At 45.0% G+C, this 14339-nt stretch overlaps 1 protein-coding gene across 20 annotated transcripts in view; it reads right to left on the bottom strand.

The window, feature by feature from the left end:
* MICAL3 (microtubule associated monooxygenase, calponin and LIM domain containing 3) overlaps positions 1-14339 on the bottom strand; it is a 340878-nt gene that overhangs the window by 315660 nt on the left and 10879 nt on the right. For 2 of the 20 annotated variants that reach the window (XM_068277273.1, XM_068277270.1), the window contains exon 1: positions 2233-2495. The exons of the other annotated variants lie outside the window; for them this stretch is intronic. The gene's annotated coding sequence lies outside the window, so the exon portion shown is untranslated. Of the gene's footprint in view, positions 1-2232; positions 2496-14339 lie in introns of those variants that run through there. 20 annotated transcript variants of the gene reach the window in all.

Genomic DNA, 14339 nt, shown 5'->3' on the forward strand with positions numbered 1-14339 from the left:
TGTGCCTATATTCCATCTCACTGACGGAGACAATAACGGGACAATATTCCATCACACAGGCTTCTTAAAGGGCCATCAGAGGACATTAACCTCTACACTGCCGGAGCGCTGAAAGGAAGGCTGAAAACAGTCATGGCAGAATGCGAATTCAGACAGAAACAGGACGTTTTGAATCAGGATGATACCAATTATTGGCTAGCAAAGTGGGAGCTCTCCAACCACACAAAAGGTATTCAAGGGTCATACTACAGGAGGAAGTTAATGCTGTCTAAGGGTCACAAGGAAAGCTTTATTTAGGCCAAAGGGAATTAACTGGGGAGTAATGGTCTCCAGGAAACCTATACTGTACTCTTCAGCAACATAGTATGAGAGGGAACTAATGTTCTTCAATAAAAAAGGGTCCAAGGGCAACAGCCCTCAAGAGGTCACAGTGGAGAATGCACTATGAAGCAAAAAAGGGAAAGCGCCAGAAGTGGATCGCAGCACTCAGGCCCAGTGGGGTGTACAGTTTTAGATGGAGGCACACCCATGGGCACACTGCATACACAAGAATGAAGTACGACACACCAGGGACACACCAGTGGATTAGGGCAAACTAAGTGGAACGCTCAGTGCAACGTAATGGAAGGAAGCACACTAAAGTCTTGTTCCCACACCAGCCAAAGTTACCATTCAGGGCCGTTTGAGCCAAGAATCTTTAAGCAATAGCAACAAGTGAGTTTACTGTTCCCCTCCTTACCCTGCCCACCAGAGACCACTCAATCATGCACCATGCTTTCTCCATAGACTACACACGCCACTCAGGTATACCCAAGCTGTGTGTCTCTACAACGTTCATTCTCCGCAGTGTCAACCACAGTATCACAGGCTATTACGAGAAGCTACACTAAAAATGTACGTACGCAGTTTTAGGGGCACACTCCGCGCAATACAGTGGAGGGAAGCACCCTCAAAGGCTCATCAGATGCACAGCATTGAAGAAATTCATGGGTAAAGAGTAAAGTGGAGCATACTACACTAGTAGAGATGGTCAACGAGATGCTAGAAATTCTGACTTTCATGCAAATCGTATGTAGCTTGGAACCAGGCAAATCATGCAATTTCCCTAGCCCAATTCCAAACTGCATACAATACAATTAGCATGAAATCTGCTTTCAAGCCAAAATTATAAGTATCTTGTTAATCATCTCTAAACACTAGGTATGCATGGAGTTAAAGCACTCAGAAAATATCAGTACACTAGTGTACTACAGGGCAAAACGTACACTAGATATACAGCAATGATGTGACGCATACTTAGGGACACAGTAGGAGTGTGGCACACTCAGGGAGGTGTGCATTAGGTTTACAGCAGCAGAGTTGAGAATACACAGGGGTACACTAGGTTTACCGGAGTGGAGCATACGTAGGGGTGCATTAGCTAGTGGATTGAAACATAAGTGAACACTAGGTTTACTGGAGTGGAGCATACTAAGCAGGGCTGTGGAGTCAGAGTTGGAGTCGGAGTCGAGGCAATTTTGGGCACCCGGAGTGAGAGTTGGAGTCGGAGTCGTTGATTTCATAAACTGAGGAGTCAGGGTCGGGAATCGAAGTCTGATGATTTTTGTACTAAATCCACATCCCTGTTAGGTATTAGACTAAGGAGTCGAAGTCGAGGAGTCGGAGCCATTTTGGGTATTCGGAATTGGAGTTGGAGTCTGAGTCATGGTTTCATAAACTGAGGAGTCAGAGTTGGAGTCGGAAGATTTTTGTACCGACTCCAACGCCCTGATACTAAGTTTACAGACATAGAACATTCTTCGGGTACACTAGGTGTACTGGAGTGGTGCATACTTAGGTGTACATTAGGTTTAAAGCAGCAGAGTGTAGTTTACTTAGGGGTACACTAGGTTTACAGAGGCAGAGTGGAACGCACTCAGGAGTACATTGAACATAAAGGAATGGAGTGGATCACACTATAGCAATAAGGTAAGACACACTCGGGAGCTTACTACGTGTACTGGATGGTGTCTGCAGAGAGACTGAAGGAGCAGCTCTTATGGTGCCAGTAGAGAGCCACACTCTGAAGCACAGAGGGTGTGTGTCAATGGAAGGACACGGGGAGAACCATTTAGATGCATTTGAGGGTTATCAGACAATAAGGGAAGCGCCGCAAGGCAGACAGCAGCGTGAGAGAGATACGGCGCTATATAGGGGATGAGAATATATAGAATAGTGAATTAAGAATCTCACCTCAGAGCCGCATCCCGGTAGATCCGCCCCGTCGTGCTCTCCTCCTCTCTGCTACATTGTATCCAGAACTGCACCGTACCGCCCCCTCCGGACCGCCCCACTGCTCAACCACACAGAGGGGGGGGGGGGGGCTATACTTCACTACTAGCTCTTCAGTACTCTGAAATCGCACTCTTGTCCATCCACTTCATTCACCGATCTTTAGTATCGAGTACTGTAGCAGCAAACACCAGGAACGCAAACCATAGACCAAACCTTAATTTCCCCCCAGGTCGGTGCAGATGGTACAGCCCGCACTGTGAGGAGATTGGCGGCCCTGCAAGGTGGAAAACGCACCAGAGAAGGGCGGTGAAAGGGTGGAGCCAGGAAGATGAACTGACTAATCAAGGAATCGGGATAGCCCAAGAGCTCCGCCCACAGGAGGGAGGGGGAAGGGTTAAAGAAACAGTGTGGTGTTATTGTTATTATTATCGTCGTTTTTAAATTGCTACCTCAGCACCCGTCCTTTATTATGTCCACAACCTTATACAGTATTATAATTATTACTCTTGTTGTCTTCATCATCCTAAATATATTATTTCTGGCTCCTTTCCCTAATTACGTCTTCTATAGTAGTATTATTTATTATTACTGCCTTCTCCATTCTTTTTCTAGTTACATTGTTATTATTATTAATAGAAATCCATGCTCTGTCTGCATCTTAGCTGTCGTCAGTGTTTGGGCCAGGAGCATCCAAAGTCACATCTGACAGGTGCAATCGCAATCTTACCATGAATACGTTACTGCAAATGCAAAGAGGTCAATGTGGACATCTCAACAACTCTGCTCTACAAACTGCCCAAAGCAACAATTGCACTAATCAACCATCTCTCTGAGAGCCATTTATAGCCATCTGTAATTACTGTTTGCTTCAAATACCCGGGTAGCTTTTTGTTAACCTCACCCTCCAGTCCCCCTATGAACTACTATGTGAACATAGCACACCCGGCCTTTTCATGTGCAGTCCCCTGAGTGCAACAACCCATAACCCCCTCCCGTGACTTCCATGAGCAACCCACAGAATGACCAAGGGTAGGTGCACACGTAACATAACATGAAAGGCAGCTTTTTATGTCATGTGCATATTTTTTTTGTCTGCGTTTTTGGTGCATTTGCGTTAGCATTTTTTTTAATCACAGATGCGTTTTACAAGCATTTTGTGTGCATTTTTATGCATTTGCGGTTCACATATACGAAACATATATGCGTTTTGTATGCTTTTTATATGCGTTCTACAATTGCGTTTAATGCAAATAACTAGGAAGACAACAGGAAACAGAAATACATCACAAAACAATTTTTTTTTCAAAAACGCATTTAAAAACGCATGAAAAACACATACCAATGCGATTCCATTGACTTTTATTATGTGCATTTTTGATGCGTTTTTGCATAGTATGCAACAAAACCAACGTTTTTGAAAACGCATGGATATAAAACACATATGCGTTTTTTATATGCGTTTTTTCTTGTGGCTCATAGACTTCCATTAGTGGCAAAAACGCAGCGTTTTCCACAATACTAGCGTTTCTGCTAAGTGTGCATCTAGCCTCATTTGAAGTAGCATAACTGTCATTGCTGCCTTTCTTTAAAGTTTTCCTTAAAGCCTTCCACCTGAGGGTTTTTTTTGTTCGTTTAAAGTTTACTTACCCAACGTAGTGGAAAGCTTCTGGGTGGTCCAGAGGCTTCCTGGATCCTCTTGTGGCCTTCCATTCCAGCAAAGGGTTTCTTTAAACTTATTAGGTTTATTCCAGTCTAATACGTTTCTTACTGTTGCTCTCTTAGCTGTGAGGTGGGCGAGTGCATCCAAGCTAGGCATGTGTGAGTAAGGCCCAGTAGAATAAAGCTACTCTTACTTGCACATGCCCAGTCAGGATGCACACTCGCCCACTGCCGGAAGAGTTTACAACAGAATTAACAAATCACTGGAAACGTGCTTTTCTCCCGTAGGACCCAAAGTGCATGAGCTCGTCTCAGATCATAGTGATGTGTTACAGGGGAAAAAGTTATATGATCATAAATGCCAGACTAAACAGTCCTTTTTTTCCCTCCATAGTCACTAATACTACTGAGTATAGGAGTTGTGGAAGGACGTCAGGGAGCAGTGAGAAGGAGGATGCCCAGAAAATAGATCCGCCTGTGCAGTAATGAAAAAACAGAGAACAAATCGGGGAGTGAAGTCAAAGTGAGAATTTGCTTGCTCTTCATTATAATGGTGCTGTTGGACTGCAATAATTCTAAAAAATATCCCTATTACCATCGCATTGCACATATGAGGGGAGAAGGATTACAATTATTCCATCCTGCCATACCTCTGAAACATTTTGAGATGAGAAAGGGCACGACGTAAAGAAATGCCCTGCCACACCACAGTCACTACCTTATGACATCCCTAAACACACATACAGCAATATTAAACACTGGTAGAGATACCCTGTATATAACTGGTAATGGTAATGTAAATGAGAAATGTAACATTCTCAGAAGTACAAGCCACAAGTAATGGAAAAATACTTGTTTATTCATGCACGTTAGACAACATGTTTCACAGGTCTTAGCCCACTTCCTCAGGTCAATAACAAGTGCTTGCAAAGAGTCGGTCATTTTCAAATAGGCACCCTAGAGTATGAACTAGCATACTTATGGTTTGTTCTTCCGAGAAGGTAAGACATTACACTTCTCATTTACATTACCACTTATATACAACGCAAGGCACCTCCACCAGTGTTTAATGTAGGCATAAGGGGTCCGAGTAAAGAGGCCCGTGAAGTCCTCAGAACCCATCCAGGAGAGTGACCGACCAGCATCTTCACCAACAGACCCGGGACACTGAGCAGGGCTGGTTATATTCCCACAGACAATGGTTGCAAGTTATTGCAACCCACCTTTGTAAGTGTATTACTTACCTTCAAATTATTCACTGCCCTTATGCTAGGATACTGCACCATTGGGCTCCTGGTCTCTCTAAACCTACAGATACTGTATATACTTGCGTATAAGCCTAATTTTTCAGCATAAAAAATGTGCTGAAGAGTTACCCCATTGGTTTATATGTGAGTCAGTGGAGCAAAACAGAGGGTAGAGCAGATTTTCTTACTGGCAGAGGAGCGCAAGGATTGTGCACTAGTGATCCTGCTCTTACCAGCTTGCACCCTGCTGTGCCTGTGCCCTCCATCCCCTGCAACATGTTGTGCAGAGTGCGCTGCTCAAGACTACCTGTGTCCCCTGGCTTGTAGAGCGGAGCGTGCAAGCAACGTGTCAGCAGTGCAATGATCGGGGATTCTTCCTGTTTGGCAATCGCTGTGTCTCATATCTATGACGCCATCTAGTGGCTTTTTGAGACACAGCTGTATAATCCTGAGGCATATCTGGCTACGGGGAGGGGGCTGACTTGTACTAGGGGAATATCTGGCTACTGTGGAGGAGGATATATTGGGGAGGGGGCTTATATGCAAGTCAATCATTTTTTTCCCTGGTTTCTGAGGCTTACACACGGGTCGGCTTATATGCAAGTATATACGGTACTTGGGAGTAATGAGTAACCATCAAGGATTTACATTTCTCTACACATACAGCAAAGAACTAATGAGCAAAAGCCAAAATTTCATAATTCAAACCACAACGTTTTTTTATCTAATCACTAGTTTTCTTTGATATTATGATTGATTGATCCAACTAAAAAAGAATCAGGAAATTGCTCAGAAACAGATAAGAGAAATGCCATGCACATATACGTTAATATGATCAGGGTATCAACTAAAAGCATTGATCGGCCCTTAATATTATGGTGATGTGACTATGTGTACTAACGAGGCCTTATGTAATGGCAAGGGTCCATATTGTCATCATGTCAAATCAACCAGCTCTCTGTTGTGTGACTCCTCAGTCCATCTACAACAGTAACATTGTTGAACGAGCAACAGCCGTCTAGGAAGTGCTGGGAGACAGGCGGGTGTCTGTCAGCCAAGGGCGATCACCGCTTATCAGATGTAATGAGATTAGTGATACAGAGGAGACCATCTGACACTTCCACCTAAACTGCAAATCCCATTCAAGATCACCATAATGAGATTCACTTCACCCAGAGCCATGCTGACCCCACCTCCACCAGACACACTGCGCTGTGTGCTGAGTCACATGACCACCCTTTGCAGTTGCTGTGTAACAATCTGCTAGTGTGTGAGCACTAGCAGACAGACAAATATCAGACGTTCCCTAAACGGGAAATGTCTACAGACAGTGTCAGTAGAAAGCAGCACTAACACTGAGTACAGATAATGAGAATGGTCAGACAAATTAGGGTCAGTAACAGATCTGACAGATACGGTACAAAATCGGCAGGCAAATACAAAGTTAGTAAACAGGCAGAGGTCGGCAACAATCAGATATGCAAGGTACAGAATCGGCAGGCAAGAGCTAAGTGAGTGTTCAGGCAGAGGTCGGCAACAGATCAGATTGGCAAAGGTACAGAATCGATAGGCAAGGAGTAGTCAGAGAATCAAGCAGAAGTCAAACACAGTATATCAATCAGTTATAATAATAATAGGCTAGCTAGTGTGGAATCCCCGGGGTCCTGCCGGTGCAAGTCACACAAGGAACTGACTAAGGTCTGAAGCCTTCACTGCGAAGTGGTAGCTAGAGCAGACAGTGAGCAAGTGTCAGAACAGAGCTTAAATAGCTCAGGTAAGCAGGAAAACACGCCCCCAAGCCGCTTGGCCAATCAGGAACCAGAGGTGGAGTCCTGCGTGTCAGCTGACAGCTGGTCAGCTGACCCGCTTAGAGCATAAGAGGGGCGTCGCTGCCAGAGCATGCGTCCACCCTCATTTTCAGTCAGAGCACCATGCAACCGGATCCCCGCAGGCACGCTGCTGACATCATTCCTGCCACTGCGGCCGGCCGCACCATAAGCCCCAGATGTGCTACCAGCGGAGGAAACCCCAAGTGAGCTGGTAAGCGCAGGATTACTGACATGCTGTAGGTGTTCCACTTCTGACAGATCTAGAGAAACAGTCCTTCACTCCTCTGTTTTGTTTTTAAGTTAAACTAAACCCCAAAACTGACTAATGCCAATTTTAATAACATTCAGGGAATGTAAGCTGTGTAAAGAACAAAGTGGTGGGCAGAATACCAATTTCATGGGCCAAATATATTTGCCAATTAAGTATAGCTTGTGCCCCTTCCTCTCTGATTTCAGCTTCTGTGCAGATCAATCAATTGTGACCCCGTGACATCTAAAGTAGGAAGAACTATAGAGCTAAGATTACATCATCCAGCAGTGCCAGTTTGTCCATAGGAGCAAACTGGGCAATTGCCCGTGCAGCTGCCAGGCCCCACCAGATCTCCACCAAAGTGAACTGTGGTTCCTGGGGCCCGCGCAGAGTATTTGGCAGTGGAGCAATCTCATCACATCATCGTGTACATAACATGCGGCTCGGTCACCTAGAAGTGGTCAGGGGAGCCCCATTTCATTTTTGCCCCATTGTAGCTAGAATCGGTCCTGCCTCCCAGGTTGTCCACATTATGGTAGAAACCATGTGTCTACATGAGTAGGCAGACTTGTAGTTCACATGAAGTAGTCATCTTAACCTGCTGAGCGGTCTGGACGAGCTCAGCTCGTCCAACACCGCCAGAGGCTGCCGCTCAGGCCCTGCTGGGCCGATTTTAATGAAATAAAAAGCAGCACACGCAGCCGGCACTTTGCCAGCCGCGTGTGCTGCCTGATCGCCGCTGCAGCGCGGCGATCCGCCGCGTGCAGCGGCGAAAGAGGGTCCCCCCAGCCGCCCGAGCCCAGCGTAGCCGGAACAAACAGTTCCGGCCAGCGCTAAGGGCTGGATCGGAGGCGGCTGACGTCAGGACGTCGGCTGACGTCACTCCGAGGTAAGCGAAACACGGAAGGCCGCTTATTGCTTGTTACTTCTGGCCGCCGGAGGCGATCGGAAGAACGCCTCCGGAGCGCCCTCTAGTGGGCTTTCATGCAGCCAACTTTCAGTTGGCTGCATGAAATAGTTTTTTTTTTATTTAAAAAAAACCCTCCCGCAGCCACCCTGGCGATTTAATCAGAACGCCAGGGTGGTTAAAGCGGAATATAACCCTGCATTTCAACTTTGCTCTAAAACATTATTTACAGCATATTATATGCAAAAAGCATTTTTTTTTACTAGACCAGCATTGGAAGGGTTAAACACAGAGGTTTCAAGTTCCGTGGAGAGATATGCAGAAGTTCAGATTGTTACATTCTATTTAGTTAAATGTATCTATTGAGAAATGTTACACACTCTTTGGCTGTCCTCCAGCTCCTTCGCAGTCAGAGAGAGCGAGTCACATTCAACACTTAGATACATTTATGTAAACAAAATGTATCTATGTCAGCTTCGGATGCGTCTGCAGAAATCTCCAGGAACTTTAACGCTCTGTGTAACCCTTCCAATGCTGGTCTAGTAAAAAAAAAATGCTGGTTGCATATAATATACTGTAAATAATGTTTCAGAGCAAAGTTGAAATGCAGGGTTATATTCCGCTTTAAGACCTCACTCTTCTAACAGGAAACTATTTAGGTAACAGAGGTCTTAAAACCTATCTACACTTTACCCTGCCTCCCCTCTCCAAACTAAATTTTTGGGGGCCATCCATGCAAATGCCGCTTCCCCCTTCCTTGCTGGTGCTAGGAAGCATGTGTAGGAGTAGAAAAAAAACCTTACAAGGCTTGGAGAAATTAGTCCTAAAAGGGGAAAAATTCCTTCCTGACTCCAGATGGCAATCAGATACAATCCCTGAATCAACACCATTGGGAGTTACCTAGTATTTATAGCCATAGATAAAGGCATAACCCCCTTAAACGCAGTTTTAGAATTTGCCATAACATAGTTACATAGTTCTTTGGGTTGAAAAAAGACTTACGCCCATCGAGTTCAGCCAGAGAACTAAGTACAACACCAGCCTGCTCCCTCACATATCGCTGTTGATCCAGAGGAAGGCAAAAAACCCTTACAAGTCATAGTCCAATTAGCCCCAAAAGGGAAAAAATTCCTTTCCGACTCCAGGTGGCAATCAGATAAAATCCCTTGATCAACATCACTGGGCATTACCTAGTAATTGTAGCCATGGGTGTCTTTCAACGCAAGGAAAGCATCTAAGCCCCCTTTAAATGCAGGTATAGAATTTGTTATAACTACTTCCTGTGGCAATGCATTCCACATCTTAATCACTCTTACTGTAAAGAACCCTTTCCTAAATAAATGGCTAAAACGTTTTTCCTTCATGCGTAGATCATGTCCTCTAGTCCTTAGAGAAGGCCTAGGGACAAAAAGCTCATCCGCTAATGCTGGGGATACACGCTACGTTTCTGTACCGTGTATCGACCAGCTGATCCGGACAGCTGATAATATTCAGCTGGCCCGATCATGCCGCTCGACCCGTGCCCGCTTGATTCCCGCCGGCGGACAATGGCAGGGAATCGAGCGGTGATAAGGAAGCGCCGGCGGGTACAAGCGGCAATCGATCCGCGCGCACACGCGGACAAGCGGGGATGCGCCGGCATCGAGCCGCTGGCTCGATCCGGCGCAATAAACGACCCGTGTATACACGGCATAAGGTTTTATATTGCCCTCTGATGTATTTATACATGTTAATTAGATCCCCTCTAAGGCGCCTTTTCTCTAGACTAAATAAACCCAGTATATCTAACCTTTCTTGGTAAGTGAGAGCTTCTATCCCTCCTATCAATTTAGGCAGAGGCAAGAGAGGTTCCAGCCTCAGGGCTCAGTGTGGGAGGGTGCGCATAAATCACTCAGCTATCATTGTTTGAAGCAGAGAGAAATAAGAAAAGAGGATACATGGCAGTGACTGCAAGTCAGATAACTAGAGATTAAAGGATACCACAGCCCAAAGGCTGTGGTAAAATCAAAGTTGCAATGTGAAGGGAAAGAAAGATACATACTTACCGCTTCCCTCGTTCCCTGCCGACGGGTCCCGCTCATCTGTTACAGCTCCCGGTACCGACCCGACTCTCCTGACCCTTCACCCGGACATACTGTGCTGCGCATGCGCAGTATGTCACTATACTCTTCGCTTCTGCCGTCGCATCGTGACGACAGAAGTACGGACACTCCCCCGCCTCCTCCTCTCCCAGCGTGTGCGCTCCAATCTAAAGCTAGCGTGACATGCTGGCTGGAGTTCGCACTGGGATAATCGATGTGGAGAGAGCGGAGGGGGAGTAAGTTAAAAAAAAGACACTGCCGGCTGGAGGGAGGGAGCGAGTGAGTGGGCGGGCGAGTGGGCGGGCAGGCAGCGAGTGGGCGGCGAGCAGGCAGCGGCAGTACAGCCCAACCATTCTGTACATAGATGCAATGACATCTATGGTACAGCGAGAAAATTATCCCCACATTTATCTCTGCATATGTGCATGTATATACATGTGTGTACATGTATATATACACATGTATATACATGCACATATGCAGAGATAAATGTGGGGACAATTTTCTCGCTGTACCATAGATGTCATTGCATCTATGTACAGAATGGTTGGGCTGTACTGCCGCTGCCTGCTCGCCGCCCACTCGCTGCCTGCCCGCCCACTCGCCCGCCCACTCACTCGCTCCCTCCCTCCAGCCGGCAGTGTCTTTTTTTTAACTTACTCCCCCTCCGCTCTCTCCACATCGATTATCCCAGTGCGAACTCCAGCCAGCATGTCACGCTAGCTTTAGATTGGAGCGCACACGCTGGGAGAGGAGGAGGCGGGGGAGTGTCCGTACTTCTGCCGTCACGATGCGACGGCAGAAGCGAAGAGTATAGTGACATACTGCGCATGCGCAGCACAGTATGTCCGGGTGAAGGGTCAGGAGAGTCGGGTCGGTACCGGGAGCTGTAACAGATGAGCGGGACCCGTCGGCAGGGAACGAGGGAAGCGGTTAGTATGTATCTTTCTTTCCCTCCACATTGCAACTTTGATTTTACCACAGCCTTTGGGCTGTGGTATCCTTTAAGGTGTTGGGTGGTTGGGGGCCCTGGGGCGCCTCTTAGTCTAATAGTAATCGGTGTGTTACGGCTGGGGTGGGAGGGATGGAGGGGTGCACTTTGGTGTCTCAGCCTTGGGTGCTGGAGGACCTTGTCCCAGCCCTGCTGCCAAGCCTTTATATTGCCCTCTGGAGTATTTATTCAGGGCAATTACATCTTCACTAAGCTGTCTTTTCTCTAGACTAAATAAGTCCAGTTTATCTAACCTTTCTTGGTAAGTGAATGGAATTTTTTTTTTTTTGCAATTAAAAGTTTATTAAGGAAAATCAGTAGTACAAACAAGCAGTAAAGTACTCAAAAGGTAAACATCAAATAAGCATGGGACGCCACACCGCCCTGCACTCGGTGACACAGGGATGTTAGAGGGCCCCTTCATCTTGGCTGGCATGCCGACCACGGTAAGTTTCCGGGCCGCCCTGTGCCCTCTCCTCCAGCGCACTTGCAGCATCACCACAACATGGACCACTGTGACTGGCTGCGCTCCAGAGACTTTACAACAATGATGGCTGTCTGAACTTCATAGCCTCATTACGGAGGACTACAGGATACTTCCTACACCTGATCTGGAGTTGGTGAGATCGCACTGATGGTTGTTTCTGCAAGTCATATACAGCTGCTATAGCTACACTGTTTGCCTGCTTAATAATGCTGCTTTCACCGCTTGCAGACACTTGACTTTGTCTGCTGATTGCTTATAACCCTCTGTTGCTTACATACTACTGACTTTGTCTGCTGGCTGCTTATAACCCTCTGTTGCTTACATACTACTGACTTGGGCTGCTGACTGCCCAAAGCATATTAGACTAAACAATTTTGGTTGCAGATTAATTGCTGGTGAAAGCAGCAGCCAATCAGAGATTTGACGGTTATTTACTATTGGTCATCAGCTTTTCAGACTTGTCCCTTGATTCCTAGTGGCCTATGCGGTGGGGTGAGTGAGTTGTGTATGGTGGGGTGGCCTGGCCATCCCATGCACTTTTCATTTTTACAGTGATATCCTGTGTATTAATTTAATAAATAAAATTTGACAATTTTGATAATTATTTGACTCCAGTTATAGTGATTACGGTACAATATCACACCATTTGACCCATTATTGACACTTCCTATCTTTTTATGTATCAAATAAGCAAAGCAAGACAAGCTGCAACTGAATACAAATGGTATGCTAACAATCAAGAAGAAGAGGAAAGAAATAATCAAAAGAGAAAACGTTTGTACACAATATTATATCCTTTCTTGGTAAGTGAGACCTTTTATCTTTCTCTAATCAATGCTTTTGCTTGTCTCTATACCTGCTTTAAAACTGCAATGTCCCGCCTGTAAAATGGTTTCCAGAACTGAATTCCATACTCCAGATGTGGCTTTACAAGAGAGCTAAAAGGGGCGGTATAATGCTAGCACCGCAAGTTTTTACTTCCCTTTTAACTATTTCAGCCCCCAGGTATTTTTCACCTTATGCATCAGAACAATTTTCCCCTCCCATTAATTCGCTAATGACTTTATCACTTATTATCACAAAGAAATTATCTTTGTTTTTTCCGCCATCAATTAGGCTTTTTTTTGGGTGGTACATTTTGCTAAGAATTATTTTTTTCTAAATGCTTTTTAACAGGAAGATTAAGAAAAAAAAATGGAAAAAAATCAATAATACATGCTACCATAATTAAAACCTTTGTATTTTATTTGCCCATTTGTCCCAGTTATTACACCATTTAACAGGCACAAACTAACCAGCAAGCTCATGGTGACCCAGAACTCATTGGAGTGTGTAAGGGACTACAATGGTCCTAAAAGCCCCCTTAATAAGATGTTAAGGAAAACAAAAGTTTGCTTTCTTAAAACAGAAAGAATTTGTGATAATTCAGGTTGGAGTGAGCTTGAGATGTCTCCCAGTGCAACACTGCTGAATATATGCAAATTAACCATTGTACCCTTAGAAGCTAAACACACCTCCAGAACCGCTGGAATGCAATGATGTGTCAGCTTGTTAATTTGTACAGAGCCATAATAATCCAACATGCATACAGACTGTTTCGGATTGTTTGATCCTCATCAGTGCATGGCATGGATTAATTTGGCTCTATGAAGTAGGGCTTGTAACACCGAAAGGCACAAACTAAGGGTACAATGGTTAATTTGCATATATTCAGCAGTGTTGCACTGGGAGACATCTCAAGCTCACTCCAACCTGAATTATCGCAAATTCTTTCTGTTTTAAGAAAGCAAACTTTTGTTTTTTTTTAACATCTTAGTAAGGGGGCTTTTAGGACCATTGTAGTCCCTTACACACTCCAATGAGTTCTGGGTCACCATGAGCTTGCTGGTTAGTTTGTGCCTCTTGGTGTTACAAGCCCTACTTTTATAGAGCCAAATTAATCCATGCCATGCACTGATGAGGATCAAACAATCCGAAACAGTCTGTATGCATGTTGGATTATTATGGCTCTGTACAAATTAACAAGCTGACACATCATTGCATTCCAGCGGTTCTGGAGGTGTGTTTAGCTTCTGAGGGTACAATGGTTAATTTGCATATATTCAGCAGTGTTGCACTGGGAGACATCTCAAGCTCACTCCAACCTGAATTATCGCAAATTCTTTCTGTTTTAAGAAAACAAACTTTTGTTTTTCTTAACATCTTAGTAAGGGGGATTTTAGGACCATTGTAGTCCCTTACACACTCCAATGAGTTCTGGGTCAACATGAGCTTGCTGGTTAGTTTGTGCCTCTCGGTGTTACAAGCCCTACTTCATAGAGCCAAATTAATCCATGCCATGCACTGATGAGGATCAAACAATCTGAAACAGTCTGTATGCATGTTGGATTATTATGGCTCTGTACAAATTAACAAGCTGACACATCATTGCATTCCAGCGGTTCTGGAGGTGTGTTTAGCTTCTAAGGGTACAATGGTTAATTTGCATATATTCAGCAGTGTTGCACTGGAAGACATCTCAAGCTCACTCCAACCTGAATTATCGCAAATTCTTTCTGTTTTAAGAAAGCAAACTTTTGTTTTTCTACACCATTTAAGTTATGGCCCTATCACA

Source organism: Hyperolius riggenbachi, chromosome 3 (assembly GCF_040937935.1).
Source record: "Hyperolius riggenbachi isolate aHypRig1 chromosome 3, aHypRig1.pri, whole genome shotgun sequence".
NCBI classification, from domain to species: Eukaryota; Metazoa; Chordata; class Amphibia; order Anura; family Hyperoliidae; genus Hyperolius; species Hyperolius riggenbachi.